Here is a 16,448-nt window from a genome sequence, read left to right as displayed (position 1 = left end):
GAAGACTGACAACCATTGGTCTTAGATTCTGCAGAAAGAAAAAAAAAAACTTACCTTTCTCCAGTTCTGCCCTTTACATTTTCTTCTGCCCTTTGTTGCATTTAAATAGATGGGAAGAACATTCTGAGAAGCAATTAGAAACTCCAGAGCCCTACAAAAGGTAAAAAAATAAAATAAAATAAGTAAATAAATAAAAAATTAAAAACTCATCTAATCAAGACTTAAGACCTTATTTCTACTCCTTTCTCCACCAAAACTTTATATAACCTTGGGGGCACTTCTCAGAGCCTGTGTTTCCTCATCTGTGAAATGAAGGCACTAGACAAAAATGTTCTTCCTCCCGTTCAGTCTGAATTCTCCACAACAATATGTTGTTTCTATGTTTCTCACATTTAATAGTCATTTAACATGGGACATATCAGAAATCTAAGTCTTTATGTAGATCTTTGAAAACGTTATTTTGCTGCCAGTATCAGAGAATACGTTTCAACTCAAAAGTCCTCAAAAGTCTTCATAACACAAACATATAGGATACATACTTAAAAGATCAAAAGTAGGAACCTGTTTGGAGTGGTCTGAATAGGTGCGGCCTCCACAGACTACTGTTTGAATGCTTAGCCCATAAAGAGTGTCACTTTTAGGAAGTAGGGTGTGATGGTTTGTATATTCTTGGACCAGGGAGTGGCACCATTTGGAGGTGTGGCCTTGTTGGAGTAGGTGTGACCTGGTTGGAATAGGTGTGTCACTGTGGGTGTGGGCTTAAGACCCTCACCCTAGTTGCCTGGAATTCAGTCTTCCACTAGCAGCCTTTTGATGAAGATGTAGAACTCTCAGCTCTGCCTGCGCCATGCCCGCCTAGATGCTGCCATGCTCCCACCTTGATGATGATGGACTGAACCTCTGAACCTGTAATGTTGGGGTTTTTTTATAAGACTTGCCTTGGTCATGGTGTCTGTTCACAGCAATAAAACACTAACTAAGACATGGGGCCTTGTTGGAAAAGTGTGAAGTTTGAAGGAAGTGCGTCACTGCAGGGATGGGCTTTGGGGTCTTCTATACTCAAGCTATAACTGTGTAGTACCCAATCTCCTGCTGCCTGCAGATCAAGATTTAAAATTCTTAGCTCTTTTTCTGGCTTCTCCAGAAGCTATGTCTGCCTGGACACTGCCATGCTTCCCACCACGATGATAATACATCAAACCTCTGAAAAGGTAAGTCAGCACCAAGTAAATGCTTTCCTTTTTAAGAGTTGCCTTGGTTTCGGTGTCTCTTCACAGAAATAAAGCCCTAAGACAGAAATTGGTACTAGGGACTGGAATATTTCTGTTAGGCCTGACTATGTTTTTGTTTGACAGAATATAGACTTTGGCACTATGGATTTGAGATGTAATTGAACACTTTAAGTGGGACTTAGTGAGCCAATCTAGTAGGACATGGAAGAAAGTGGTGCTGAGGGTGATTTGAACTGGGAGGGCCTGGTACAAGAGATTTCAGAAGAGAAGCATGTTAGTATGTTGCCTAGAGACTGTTCTTGTGATATTTTGGAAAAAATAAAATAAAAAGACTGTTGCTTTTTGCCCTTGTTGGAAAAGTTTGCCTGTCATTAAAGTGAAGAGTTTTTGGATTAATTGTATTGGGTAAAGGGAATCTCAAAATAGCCGAGTGTAGACTCTGTCGTGTGATAACTAATGTTAACTCTTAGGTTTTGATGAAATGGAGCAAGCTGAGCAAGGAAAAAAAATGTATGGTTCATGGATTAAAGGGGCACCCGGAGGTGAAATGAAGCTAAATCCTATGTTCAAGGAGATAAACAGATTAAAGATATTAAATAGAATTTAGGGAGTGGTGACCTCAGGGAAAGATTCCACTCAGCCAAGCTTCCATCTTGTGAAAGGGAATGATTAGAGAAAAGCTTAGGTTCAGATGTGATGACACATTACAGGCCTTTAATCCCAACACTCAGGAGACAGAGGCATGCAGATGTCTGAGTCTACAGCGCAGTAGACTCAAGATCAGTCTGGTCTACAGCGCAAGTTCCAGAACAGTCCATCTTAGGCAGTGAAGGAAACTATGAAAATCAGAAAGCTGGCAAAGAAGAAACTGAACAAGCGGGCCATCTTCCAGCCCCAGCAAGCAGCAGAGCATAGCTGCTGTGGGCCACATGGTTCTGGCTTTGATGACAAAGGAAAGTCACTAAAGCCAGGTGTGTGGCAGGAAGAGCTTCGCATGGAATCCTAGAAAGGCCATTTTGTGCTGTGAAGGAGAAGCCTATTTTGCCTCGGAGACCCCAAAATAATAGAGATTCCAGAGCAGTGGGGTACCTGCCAGGAATAACTGCTAACAGGAAGTGGAAACAACCCAAGAGAAAGAGGTGTGTGGTAGTCAACAAAACAGAAAGGAGGTGGAGATCTAGAGAACGGTTTGATATCAGATGTGGAAATGCCTAGCTGGTTTTCAGTCTTGCTTTGGTCCAGTATTTCTTCATTATGCCCCCTAACCTATGTTTTAAAACAATAATGTATATCTTGTGCAGTTGTATGTTGGAAGTATGTGATCTTTTTCTGATTTTGATATTATACAGAACTATAGTTAGAAGATTGCCTTTAAACTTTAAACCTTTAAACATTGTTGAGACTGTAATAGAATATGGGGATTTTTTGAAGCTGGACTAAACACATTTTACATTATGTTATAGCTATAAGCCCATGGGGACCAGGGAGTGAAATGTCATGATTTGAATAGGTATGGCCACCATAGACTTTTGTTTAAATACTTGGCCCATAAGGAGTCACACTCTTAGGAGGTGCTGCCTTGTTGGAATAAGTATGGCCTTGTTGGAGGAAGTGTGTCACTGTAGAGGTGAGTTTTGAGGTCTGCTGTGATCAAGCTATACCCAGTGTGGTACCCAGTCTCCCTTTGCCACCTACAGATCAGGATGTAGAACTCTCAGCTCCTTTCCAAAACCATGTTATCCTGGACACAGCCATGCTTCCCACCATGATGATAATGGACTAAACCTCTGAAGCTGTAAGCCAGCCCCAATTCAATGTTCTCCTTTATAAGAGTTGCTTTGGTCACAGTGTCTTTTCATAGCAATAAAACCCTAAGACACTCTCCAACCTGAGACTGTCATTCCTGATAAGAAGCAAGGTGGCACAGTGGTTAAGATACTGCTCATCATCCTACTGAATCAAAAGCTTGAATAGAAGTAGAGATTCCATGATGTGTGTAGCCAGGACATTTCTAAAAAGAAAACGTGTGGTCAAAGGATACCTGGAAGGATGCTCAGTCTTTCTAATCTTGAGAAAAATGGGCATTAAGACTGTAATGAGAAATCACCTTGCACTTATTAGATTGACTACTGTCAAAGAGAAGAGACAGGAGAGGTGAATGGGGCTAAAACACTTGCTTATGCAAACCTGAGGACCTGAGTTCAAATCTCAAGCACGCATGTAAAGTCATGGCTGTGCTCGTTTGTCACCCAGAGCCATGGAAAGCACAGACTAGATGAGAGAACTGTGGAAGCTGCTGACTGCTGGCTCCAAGTTCATTGAGAAATTCTTTCTGAAGAGAACTAAACAGAAAGCAACACAGCTGGATACCTGGCATTTGGCCTCTACATAAAAGTGAATATGCGCACTCACACCCACACATGAACATATGTTACATCCCTCTTGCTGTCTCTGTCACTGTCTTTGTCTCCCCACCACCCCCACCCCTCCACACACATACACAATGAAAGGTTAGGTGTTGGCAAGAAGTGGGAAACAGGAAAGCCTTATACACTGATGATGCTATTGAAAATTAATTCAGCCATTTAAAAAAAAAAAAAAACAGTATTGAAGTTCTCCCCCCACACCCACACACAAAATTTAAAATAGAACTACCGTGCCCCCCCCCCCCAGTGATTCTACTTCTGAGTGTGTATTTAAAGGATCTGAAATCAGCATATCAAGGAGAAGACGTCAAAGGGCACAAAGATTCAGGGAGAAATGAGGAGCAAGTTATGGTGTTTTCCTTGCCCAGCAGTGTGACTGTTGTTACAATAACTAAGTAATGGATTCTGGTTCATCTCACGAAGAAATGACAAGGGACAGATGGCAGGTGTGGCTATGTTAATTGACTTGGTTTGATCATTCTAGAATGTGCACACACATCGAGATATCACAACATACCCCATAATTACACAACATTATTTTTTTTTTCAATTTTAAAAAAGTGTGTGGCTGAGCAGTGGTGGCGCATGCCTTTAATCCCAGCACTTGGGAGGCACAGGCAGGCGGATTTCTGAGTTGGAGGCCAGCCTGGTCTACAGAGTGAGTTCCAGGACAGCCAGGGCTACACAGAGAAACCCTGTCTCGAAAAACCAAAAAAAAAAAACAAAAAACAAAACAAAAAAAAAACGGTGTGGGTGTGTGTGGCGGGGAGGGGGGGTGTGCAGTGAATTTCTTGGTGACACCTGTTTCCTCTGAGGGTTAAAAACAATTGAGAACTGAAAATAAGTCTTGAAGAGGGAAAGAGATAGAAAGAGTGTAATAGTCAAATAATTCTAGTTTTTTCTCTGTTGCTGTGATTAAAAAAATCCTCTGAACAAAGCAACTAAGGGGAGGAAAGAATGTATTTAAGCTTCCTGTTCACAGTGCATCACTGAAGGGCAGTCAGGGCAAGGACATAAGCCAACAGGAGCAGGCACGCCTGCTTGCTATTCCACACAACATGTCCTCTTACCAAGGAACCCTTAGCCAAGGAAGTACAATGGACACCATTGAGAAACACTGCTTACCAGCTCGCTCACAGAGGCTGGGCCCTCTGCCATCCATCAGCACTCAAGAAACATCTATACAGATATGCCTATGGGTCTCCCCTTCTCAAGGACTCTAAGCTGTGTTGTTGACAGGTAAAGCCAACTCAAACTCCACCCTCTCATACCAAATGAGAAAGAAGCAAGTGGCTGGAAACTTGGGTCAGAAAGGAAGAAGCTCCTGGAGAATGTCCTTCATCTCCAGCATCTCCCACCTGGGATGCATGGTCCTTACAGACTCCACTCTCTATGGTCGATATGGCAATGAGGACCACTTACGCAAACATCCCTTGCAGCCATTGCACCGACGATATGTTGTTTTTCTAGCTTGGGTTTTCTGTGATGTTCAATGTCAGAAAAGAAGTTGAGGTTATATCTCATGAATGAGAAAACAGTATTCCTAGAGAGGCAGAGAAAAAAAACTGAAGAACATGAGATAAATTTAAGATTTCTAAAGATTTTCAGAAGCATAGACATAAACCTGTTGGTGAATTCAAATAAGTTCCTGCTATGGTTGGTGTTTTGCTCAAATGTGCTTTGTTTTGCTTTGCATGCAGCTACTCTTCTGGAATGTTTAAGCTAGATCACTCCCTGAAAAAACACATTCTTTGTCACCATGACAGTATGGGCATTTTATGTTTTTATAATGACGATCTTGGAAGCCTCATGGAACATCATTGTGCCTTCTACACAGACATACATACAAGATAGAAAGGGGTAGAATTCTTCATCAATTGGTAACAACTTGTGACAGCTTAGTGACCAACCATCAGGTCTGGATCTTTTCAAAGGATTTTGAAAGCAACAACTACAAAAAATGTTGGCGTTTACACAATCAAATAAGTAATTCTGTATAAGTTTTTCTCTTTGTTTTTGTTTTGTTTTATTTTGTTTTGTTTCCGAGACAGGGTTTCTCTGTGCAGTCCTGGCTGTCCTGGAACTCACTCTGTAGACCAGGCTGGCCTTGAACTCAGAAATCTGCCTGCCTCTGCCTCCCAAGTGCTCCCAAGTGACAGGTATGCACCACCACTGCCCAGCCCTGTATAAGTTTTTAGAGTGGGACCAGGCACAAAGTAATAATGTACACAGAATGTTTTACTGTCCAAACAGAAACCCCCATTAATAACTCATTTCTCGGACTGGGGAGATGGCTCAGTGAGCACACCCCTTTTGTGGCCTGAGTTCAGATTCTCGATGGGCACATAAGAAGTCAGGCATGGTGGCTCTGACCAACCCCAGCACTTGGGAGAGGGAGACAGGCAAATCCCAAGGGCTCATGGTCATCAGCCTGCCCAAACTGCTGAGCCCTAGGTTCAGAGAGACCTTCGTTCTCAAACAATGGAGAATGGTAGTGGATAATACTGGGTGTTGATTCTGCCCCCCTTCTTCATGCACAAAGGTGAGTGAACCCCCACAAATACACAGACATGTATCTAACATGTATACATATACACGCTACACACACAAATCCACAGACATGTCCATGCACACACTGATGATAAAGTGATGCAATTTTGGTAGGATAGATGGATAGACAGATCTTTCTAGATTGTATGATGTTGTCTCAGTGGTAAGTCATGGTGAAGCTTAAGTCGAGGTTTTAATATAAACCATAACTTTAGTTTTTAAAACCATACTTCATTTTGGGTTGCAATGCAGTTCACATATCAACTAACACTGTAAAAATGATTTGATAGAGGTCTTTGGAGAAAAAAAAGAGCAAAATCTCAAGTGAAAACAAAACCAGAAACAAAACTCCTCTCTCCCAGGAAGAATCAGTTTTGTCTAGGGACAAAGCCCCTGATAGTTTATCCGGTCTCACACATTCAACTCCAAGCAGAGGCACACAAGCAACACCACCATCTTTATTGCCTCATGTCCTCCAGGCCTGTGGTCCTTATAATTAAATTTAGGTTATTGTAGACTCTTTTTCTTTTATCTCATCTATCTGTCCTAACAATTAGATTTAGAGTAAAATAGAGGAGTACTTTTCTATTTGTCCTATAAGACAGCTCAGTGGTGAAAGGCTCCTGCTGCTGGCTGACAATCATGATGACCTGAGTTCAGTCCTCATGGTAGAGAACTGACTGTTGGAAGTTGTCTGCTGTTTTACCCACAGGTACCATGACATGTGTTCACCTTCCTCAGAATAAATGATGAATCAATGTAACATATACCATACATGCATATATATACATATGTGTATATATATATATATATATATATATATATGATTCTGTCCCCCTTCTTCATATATACATATATGTATTTATATTATTCTGTTTACCTTCTTCATGCACATAGGTGAGTGAATCCCCCAAAATATACATACATGCGTACAAATCTATACATTATACACACTACACACGCATACACAAATATCACATACATATTCATGCACACACTAACTTCTTTTTTTTTTTCAGCTTTTAGGAACTTTATTTTCCTTCCATCTCTTTTCCCTTTACTCAGGTGTCCACACGGCAGCTCAGGACCACTCACTGGTGGCTCCAACCCACTCAGTGGCCTGCACTGTGGGAGCTGCTGATCACTCCTCAGTGGCTGGCTGTGCACTCCAGTCTTCCATGGGGAACTGCTGGATGGGCACAGAGGGAACCTGCACACCCTCGGACCAGTCGGCCACCTCAGGCTGAGCAGCAGTGAACTCAGAAACTGGTGCAGTCCATTCACCCTGGAATTCCTCCTTGGTCACAGCCTTCTCAGCAGCAGCCTGCTCTTCCTTCTCAATCTCCTCTGGGTCTCTGTAGAAGTGAAGATCAGGCATAACCTCCCATGGGTGCTCACAGGGGATAGTACCTCGCATGCGGAGTACTTCCCTGGCCAGCATCCACCACATCAGACCCACTGAGTGAGCTCCCTTGTTGTTGCATGGGATAGCAATGTCCAAAAAACGCAGGGGAGAATCTGTGTTACGCAGAGCAATGGTGGGCAGGTTGACATAAGAGGCCTCTGTGAGTGGCTGGTGGTCAGCCCTGGGATCGGTCACTACTAGACGCCGTGGCTCCCTGAAGGCTGCTTGGATCTGGTTAGTGAAGGTCCCAGGTGTGAAGCAGCCAGCAATTGGAGTGGGCTCCTGTGGCAGCAGCAAACTTCAGCACAGCTCACTGGCCAGTGTTCCTGGAGGAGATGACACTGACGTCAGCAGGGTTCTCAATGGCAACAATAGCTCGAGCTGTGAGCAACAGCTTCTCCCAGGTCCTCTTCAGCTTTATGATGTAGATACTGTCACTTTCCCCTTTGTAAATGTACTGCTCCATCTGAAAGTCAAGGTTGGTGTCATCTAAGTGGGTTCCTGCAGCAAGGAATTTGAGGACATCCTCCTCCTTCATCTGTAGGACGTCAAGGGCTCGGGACATTGTGTAAGTTTCCCTTTAAGTTACGATGGGAATCAAGAACAATGCCGTATGGACCTGTCCCTGGGTAGCGCGGAAAGCACACACTAACTTCTTAATAGATAAAGTCATGCAATTTGGTAGGATTTATATATAGGTAGGATATGTTTGTATGTATGTATGTATATATGTATGTATGTACATATTATGTATAACATCCTTGAATATGCCTGCTTTCCAAGTCTTTGCTTCACATTCTTGGTGTCCAGGAATACCTGTAGAAGAAATATTAAAAGGATTTATCTAGATCCTGAAAGTCCATGAAGGACTGAACTCAATGCCATACATGACTCATCTCAAAACAAGTCTGAAGATATAAACTACAGTAACCCCATTTTACAGTGAAGATGTGTCTGGAGAACTGCACAGCTTAGAATGACACAGCCTGTACTTGGCAGAGTCACTAGCACAAGTCAGACCTGTCCGACGCCAGAGCCGGTGCTCCTAACAACCACCTTTGCCTGAGAAAGTGTGAGGGGGTGTCAGAAGGAGGGTAGAGATCTGCTAGATCACATGGATCCTGAAATGTGTTCCCACCATTAGGAACTCACGTAGGACAAAGGATTTAACTAGGCAGGAATGTTAAATAGTAACAAAAACTCAAACTAAACTAGATTAAGCCAGGCAGGAAAAAAAATAATAATTTATTGGCTTATTTACTAGAAAAAAAGCTGGTAGCTTCCAGAAGAGAACCAGTCTAGTTTGGTGTCTCATTATATAGACTGGCTGTGTCCATGATGAAGATAATTCCTTTCATCTTGCAATTACTATTATAGTCTTTGTAGTTCAGGACTTCAGCTAAGTAACCTTCTTCACACCAATTCCTTTTTATTTTTGTGTGCTTGTTTGTTCTTTTGTGGTTTTTTTTTTTTTTTAAGGTGTAGCATTGGCTATTCTGGAACTCACTCTGTAGACCAGGCTGGCTTTGAACTCAGAGAGATCCACCTGCCTCTGTCTCCAAGTGCTGGGATTAAAGTACACTACCACTGCCCAACATCACACCAATTCTTTTTTTTTTAAGATTTATTTATTATTATACATAAAGTACACTGTAGCTGTCTTCAGACACACTAGAAGAGGGAGTCAGATCTCATTACGGGTGGTTGTGAGCCACCATGTGGTTGCTGGGATTTGAACTCAGAACCTTTGGAAGAGCAGTCAGTGCTCTTGCCTGCTGAGCCATCTCGTCAGCCCCACACCAATTCTTAAAAGAGAGTGTTTTTGATCTCGGACAACGTGCTCAATTTTGGATTATTTACTATTGAGGGAAAGTGCAGCCCTCTTGTTGGGTAGCCCAGGAAACACAATATGTTATTAAAAATAACTCTTTCAAGAGGACCACACTACTTGGACAAAAAAAAATATTTGGCTTATTCTTAAAGTGTAGATCAATACTACTGGAATAATAACTTCTTCCCCTAAAGCATTTTTTTCTTCTTCTTAGCAAGGAAAGCATGAATGTACAAAACCATTGCTTCACTATGAAAACAGAAGTTACCTTAAGCGTGAGAGCCATTCTTATGGGGGAAATGAAGATGAACTATTCTTATCTGAAACAGGTCTGATGGATTGAAAACAGTCAACTTGGTATCTCTCCTGACATATCATCTACTGACAAGCCTACCAAGAGGACCACTCCTCGTCTAGAGTCTTCTCTTCCCTGCAGCCTCCTCCCTCTGACTAGTGTGAGCAGGTGACTTGTACTAAGAGCTTGAAGTTAGGGCTATTGACAAAGTAGCCCGGGGCGGGGAGGGGGGGGGCACTCGTCCTTTTCTTTTCTTCTTCCCTTCTTCTTCAATTGCCTAGAAAACCAAATTTTTAACTCTCCCCATAAGACTTCTCGGCACTTTTTGCCTAGTGAAGAACTCTCCTTACATTGTATCTAATGTATTTGAGTGTGTTTCCTTATTTTCTGCGGTCCTATCAGGAGCCATGTACTTAAGCTTCTGTTTGCTGTATTTGCATGTTGATGGGAGCTCTTTATCTGTTTAACATATAGTGGTGACCAATAAATATTGACTGAGTGAATGAAAACATTAGTAGTAGTACTAGTAGTAGTAGTAAAAATGGTAATTCTCTGATTTGGTAAGAGTCAAGACAATGGAATCCAGAAAATTATTTGTAAAACTCAAAGCACCATGGACATGCCAAAGTTAAGGTCGCAGTGTATAATCATGTACTCAAGTGATTCTCATACTTGAGTTTGGTATGAGGTAACAGAATCACACATTTAAGGAGGCGTAAAAGGCATACATTTGGGTGAGTTTAGGAGTTCAGCAGGGCCAGGTTCTATTGCTAGCTGTTCAGGCTGTTGTTACTACACAGTGAATGCCAGGTAGCACTCACTGAACTCCTTCATGCACTTGTACGCAGAGAAATCAAGCTGGTACTGGACCGGAAGCTTCCCCCGACGCTAGCTTTCATAGTGCTGGAAAGGGCTGCTGGAACTGCTGAGGGAGAAAACGCACCCATAATAGCAACCCAACAGGCCAGATTTGCCAACTAGTGCGACAGTGATAAGCTATGCGGAAGGAACAGCCACTTCCTGACTAGATTTGAGGCCCACCACGCAGAAAGAATGAATACCTGGCACTGTAAACCTAGTCAAAGACCACGGCTTTAGGTGCCATAGGCCCTCAGGGCCAACGTACTACTATTGTTTTGTTAACTGGAATGATGTCAGATTTGCCTTTTAGTATTTATATTTAATATACATAGATTAGTGCTCTTCTCAACCCTGATCAGAGAAACTTCTGTTTCCCATAGGCAATAGTTGGTGCATAGACCCAATAACTGATCAAATGTGCTAAGAATAAGTGATTGTTAATTACTTGTCCCTTAATAGGGCTCTGAAGCCCTCTCTGTCGCCAACAAGGCTCAGGAAAGATCACAAAAGAGAGAGCTGGAAGATTTGGAGGATGGGGACATTCGACCTGAACAATGGTGGTCACACTGGCTTCTCCAAGTCACCGTGAACCCTGAAGGTCTGTAGCTCCTGCTGCCCCTACAATCCTGGCAGCCCTAGTGAACAGCTGGCTGAAAGAGGACCAAGTGGGCCCCCTCACAGGCTGCACTGTGGGCCAAATCTCCCGGGATACTGGCAGGGTGACCTTTGATGCCATCTTCACTCAACTGCCTAGTGTCCTGGTGCCTCTTGGAGGGAGATACCTGTGGTCAAGGTGGCAGAGGTCAAGGGACCTGCCCACCACCTGCTGCTGGGGGAACGGGTGGCCCTAAACACCCTGGCCCGCTGCAGTAGGATTGCCAGCCCAGCAGCGACAGCTGTGGAGGTAGCCAGGAGCGCCGGGTGGACAGGATGCATGGCAAGCACCAGGAAGGCCATGCCAGGGTTCCAACTGGTAGAGAAGTATGGGCTCCTAGTAGGCACGGCTGCATGCCACCACTTAGACCAGGATGGAGTGGTGATGGAGAAAGACAACCACCACGTGGTGGCAGCCGGCGGCATGAAAAAGGCAGTGCTGAAGACCCCGCAGGCAGCCACATCTCCCTGAAGGTAGAGGTGGAATGTAGCAGCCTAAAGGAGGCCTTGCAGGAGCAGAGGCTGGGACTGACCTGCTAACGCTGGACAACTTCACACCTAAGGAGCTGCACCCCACAGTAGCTGCACTTGAAGCCCAATTCCCCTGGATGACTGCGGAAGCCAGTGGGGGCATCACACTGAGCAACCTCCACCAGGTCTGTGGAGCACACATTGACATCATCCCATTGGGAATGCTGACCCAGGCTGCTCCAGGCCTGGGCTTTCCCCTCAAACTGTTTGCTGAAGGAGATACTCCAGTGCCTCGTGCCTGCCAGTCCTAAAACGGAAGAAGATAGCACCAGAATAGATTATGGCAGCATGTTGGGCCCCTCGGGATCACACATCTTTAGGTTCAGAGGCCAGCAGGACATACCTGACATTCACCTGGGCGTCCCACTAACTCTGCCATCTCCAGCTTCTGTGACATGCCAGGGCTGACTTTGGTTTTGCTTGCCTCTGTTTTCTCATCTGTTAAATAGGTCTAATAAATGTTCAGCCTTGCTGGGCTGTGGATGATGACTAAAAAAAAGAAAAGAAAAAAAAGAAAAAGAAAAAAAATTGGAGGATGTGAAAGAATGCCATAAAACTCTACCATTCTTAACATGCATAGCAGCGAGTCTACCTGGACAAGACTGGTCCGATCAACATTTCATCATGGATAGAGGAGGGGCTTATAAGGCCCCACCCTCCCTGAGGAGTTATAGGCACCTAATGATGGCCGAAAGAGGGGAAACCATATTCCTCAGTTGTGTAGCCTCTGGTACATTGCCTTTATTTATGTAAATAATCTCCGACTCATGCTTAAATACTGTGGGCTGTACATACACACACAAAATAGACATGAAAGTAAGACATGGATTAGGAAAGAAGACTGGATTTGGTGGGAGGGAGAAAGAAATGAGAACTTGGATTATTAAGAACAGTGTGTGTGTGTGTGTGTGTGTGTGTGTGTGTGTGTGTGTGTGTGTGTGTATCAGGAAAGAATAACTTTTTACAAAAAGAAAAAATATCAAAAACAACAGCAAAAGGTTTCTCCTGTCATTCTGTCATTGCAATCAGACATGGGACTACAGCCCCTGATGGCTCCATAGTGTTAGACTTGTAAATGCCTCACTCCCATGACTTATCACTGATGCTGAATTCTTGGCCAGTGTCCGTACAAGTGGCTTCCCTTGAATAGAGGTCTAAAGTAGATACAATGTATCCCACGCCCACTGGATTCTGCTAGAAAAAGCAGCACAAAAGCAAGGTAAGAACTGTGTGACCTTTCCTGACCCGGTTCCAGGAGCCCCTCCTGTGGAGTCTGTTAGCAAGTCACTCAGGTCAGTTCACTTCCAAGAGAAGGGAGCATGCTTTAAATTCACCACATGGGCTCTACCGCCTATCATTTTAGGGGGCAGAGGAAAAAATTATTCTTCTGACTTTTTCTATCTATAAAATGTGATCCTTTGAGGATTAAAAGAGATGATGAATGCATTTATCACAGGACACTTTCAAATATTCTCCTATTATTGAGAAAAGATGCATGGGGAAAACGCTTGCAACCGGGATGAGGATCAGGGGAGGCATCCATGAATTCTATCACCCTTATTATTAGAGAAGAACATTACTCTCTTGTATTTTCCTCCAATTATTCCTTGCTAATCTCCTGTGTTCTGCAGGAATATATTTGTAAGACAACAAATTCTAAAATATTTTTGGACATACTCATTCTGAGTCCCTATCACTTAGCCCAATTATGAGTTTGTTGAGCTCCATTCATGTGTTTATCGCTATCAAGTCCTTGCCCATATCTCTGTGTATAGCTCTATTTACTTGTTATTAACCATAATTATTGGCAACATTGTAAGCCTCTTAGGAGTCAAACAAAATATCTCGCCAGAAAAACCTATCTGTTGCTTATTAAATGGCAAGGTGTTTTCTGAGGCTAAAAGAGAGCAGGAGAGACTGCGAGCCAATCTTCGTTTACTACAAAAGCAAAACCTTTAGCGATGATCACATCCTGGGCTGAAATGCTACGTTGAATCAATAACTAGACACACAATTAGTGACGAACAGGGAGAAAGACAGTAACCTTGGTGGGAACAATCCTCCTTATTATCAATCTCTGATCAATTGCTTGCTGGCCATTCGTTTCATCCAGCGGCAGTCAGAGCTGCTCCCTGTTCTTTTCCTTTCCCAGACCAAGGCAGATTTGATCTTAGCACAGGAGCTTTTCTCATGGAAATAGATTAAGAGGCTTAATCAATAGGAAACTCTGTATAGTACATCTGTCCAATACAGAAATGACTCTGCCTGGAGACCTCGGAACCCCTAGAAGCCTCTACCCTGGGAAGCCCATTGCTGCCGCCATTCTTTGACATCTGCGCTCTCTTCCTGAGACTCTGGGACAGACCTGGGTTTGCCATACTTTGTATTCAGTTATCTGCAGTTTTCTAGAACTGTCCTTTATGTGTGGATCTTGAAATTGGCCAAGAGAATTCTCTTAGCCTCTCTGGAGGCCTTTGCTTTGTTTCTCGGGGCTCTGACTTACCTTCCAGAATGCTTCTGCACAGGAGAAAGGGAATGCAAGAATCGGGAGGCCTGTGGAATGCAAGAATCAGGAGGACTGATTTTTCTTTCTGTCTCTGTCTCTGTCTCTCTCTGTATGTGTGTGTGTGTGTGTGTGTGTGTGTGTGTGTGTATGTTTCTTTCTCTCTCTTACTGTTGCTAAGAAGGGAAGTTAGTCAGTTCAGCAGTGATCACCATTCTGTTTCTATGACAGTAAGAATATTCTTACCATGGGCACAGTAGTATCCCTCACCACTGGGTCTTCTTCCAATGTCTTTTCTTCACTTTTCATCTTCCCAGTGACTCACGATCACTGTCGGTTGTGGAGGTTATCCTAATCCCCCAAATCTCCTTTGTTGTTGTCTTTTCTTCACCCTCAATCTTCCTCTGACTGTAGATGATGAATCAAGACCAACGTTCAGAAAAGTAGGAAAGAAGGGAAAAGCTCTCAGTGGTTCATAAAGCTAGTGTCTACTCTATATTACGCCACAAACCCAAACAGGCTGATTGAAAGCATGGAAGAGTCTGTCCCTTTTTTGGTGATCTATTATAAAGTGACTGAGGTCAGGAGGAGACTTGAAAGGATTCTGAGAAACTGTTTGCTACAATTTAGTTAGAAGTTGTCAGGCAGCTCCCACAAAAAGCTCCCTAGTTCTAAGAAAGGTGGTCTAGCCAACTTTCTCTTAGAAGATAAAATTTTAAAAATTAGTGTATTAATTATGCCAGCAGCAGAATAAATCAGCAACCAAGAAAAGTGCATAGAAGGAATGGGTTGAGTTAGCCTGTTCCATACAGTGTGGTTCAGTATCTCTGGAGTTAGCCAGGTCTCTGTACATTTAGTCCTTTTACAATGGATGATTTCTGTACAATTTTGAATTATCTTACTTTTCCATATTAAATGGCTTCTGGAGAATCACAAGTATAAATATACATGAGTTTTTCTAATATCAATGAAAATTAAACATATATGCCCAAAATATCGATGCCCAGATAATGTCACTATTTAAAAAAATCAGTAACATTACAGTTTAATTAAATCGATAGCTGTCTTTAGTTCATAGTAATTCATTCTAGAACAGACAAAACATAAAGGTAGATATTAAGCGTTGCGACACTGACTAACTTCATATCACTATGTAACCGTCAAATGTGCAAGGCTACTTTTTCTTTAATCCCTGGAGCGGTGACCTCGTTGTCAGAGGAGCTTCTGTGGAAAGTGTGAAAGGCAAAGACTCTACGTGGGATTCAGCATTGGTTGTTGAAACAAGTAAAACTTTCAAAACTATTCTATAGCCTACCAAAGTAAGAGCGTCTCTTTCATCTTCCACAGTTCCTCTAAAGAAATAAAAACCATGCAGGCTATGGCAGTGAATCAAGGTCTACAGACTAATTACAGGCTTTCATTCTTTCTCTGTTTAAAAAAAATCACAACTAGCTAAATCACATGTTATTTCAAATGAAACTGTATGTATGTGTATGCATGTGTGCATATTACGTATGTATGTTTATGTGTATGGTATTATAGCCTATATTGGGGTTTTCCTCTCTTTCCTAAATACAATTCTCAGGTAGACAGTGAGCAAGAGATAGATAACAACCACATAGAAAGAACTCCTTTTTTTAAAAAAAAAAAGTTATTTATTTATTTTATGTATACGAGTACACTGTAGCTGTACAGATGGTTGTGAGCCTTCATGTGGTTGTTGGGAATTGAATTTTTAGGACGTCTGCTCGCTTCGGTCAACCCCAATCACTCCGGTTGGCCCCACTCGCTCTGGTCAACTCTGCTCACTCAGTCCCTGCTTGCTCCTGCCCAAAGATTTATCATATACATAAGTACACTGTATCTGTCTTCAGACACACCAGAAGAGGGCGTCAGATCTCACTACGGGTGGTTGTGAGCCACGATGGGGTTGCTGGGATTTGAACTCAGGACCTCCAGAAGAGCAGTCAGTGCTCTTACCCACTGAGCCATCTTGCCAGCCCAGAAAAGACTCTGTAAATATCTAAATAAGTAAATTATTTTGGGTTTCAGATGTAATCTGAGCTGAGAAGTTTCTCTTCTGAGTTCTTACAGACCATGATCATATTCATTCTCTCTCTCTCTCTCTCTCTCTCTCTCTCTCTCTCTCTCTCTCTCTCT

General features: G+C 42.9%; 2 pseudogenes; one reads left to right on the top strand and one right to left on the bottom strand.

Annotated features, from left to right (window-relative positions):
- Nucleotides 1-7,289: 7,289 nt before the first annotated feature.
- LOC110328028 lies at nt 7,290-8,208 on the bottom strand (annotated as a pseudogene).
- Nucleotides 8,204-12,036, top strand: LOC110328403 (annotated as a pseudogene).
- The last annotated feature ends 4,412 nt before the right edge of the window (nt 12,037-16,448 follow it).

Source organism: Mus pahari, chromosome 10 (assembly GCF_900095145.1).
Source record: "Mus pahari chromosome 10, PAHARI_EIJ_v1.1, whole genome shotgun sequence".
NCBI classification, from domain to species: Eukaryota; Metazoa; Chordata; class Mammalia; order Rodentia; family Muridae; genus Mus; species Mus pahari.
The sequence above is the reverse complement of the archived record's forward strand: the minus strand, read 5'-3'. Positions and strand labels throughout refer to the sequence as shown.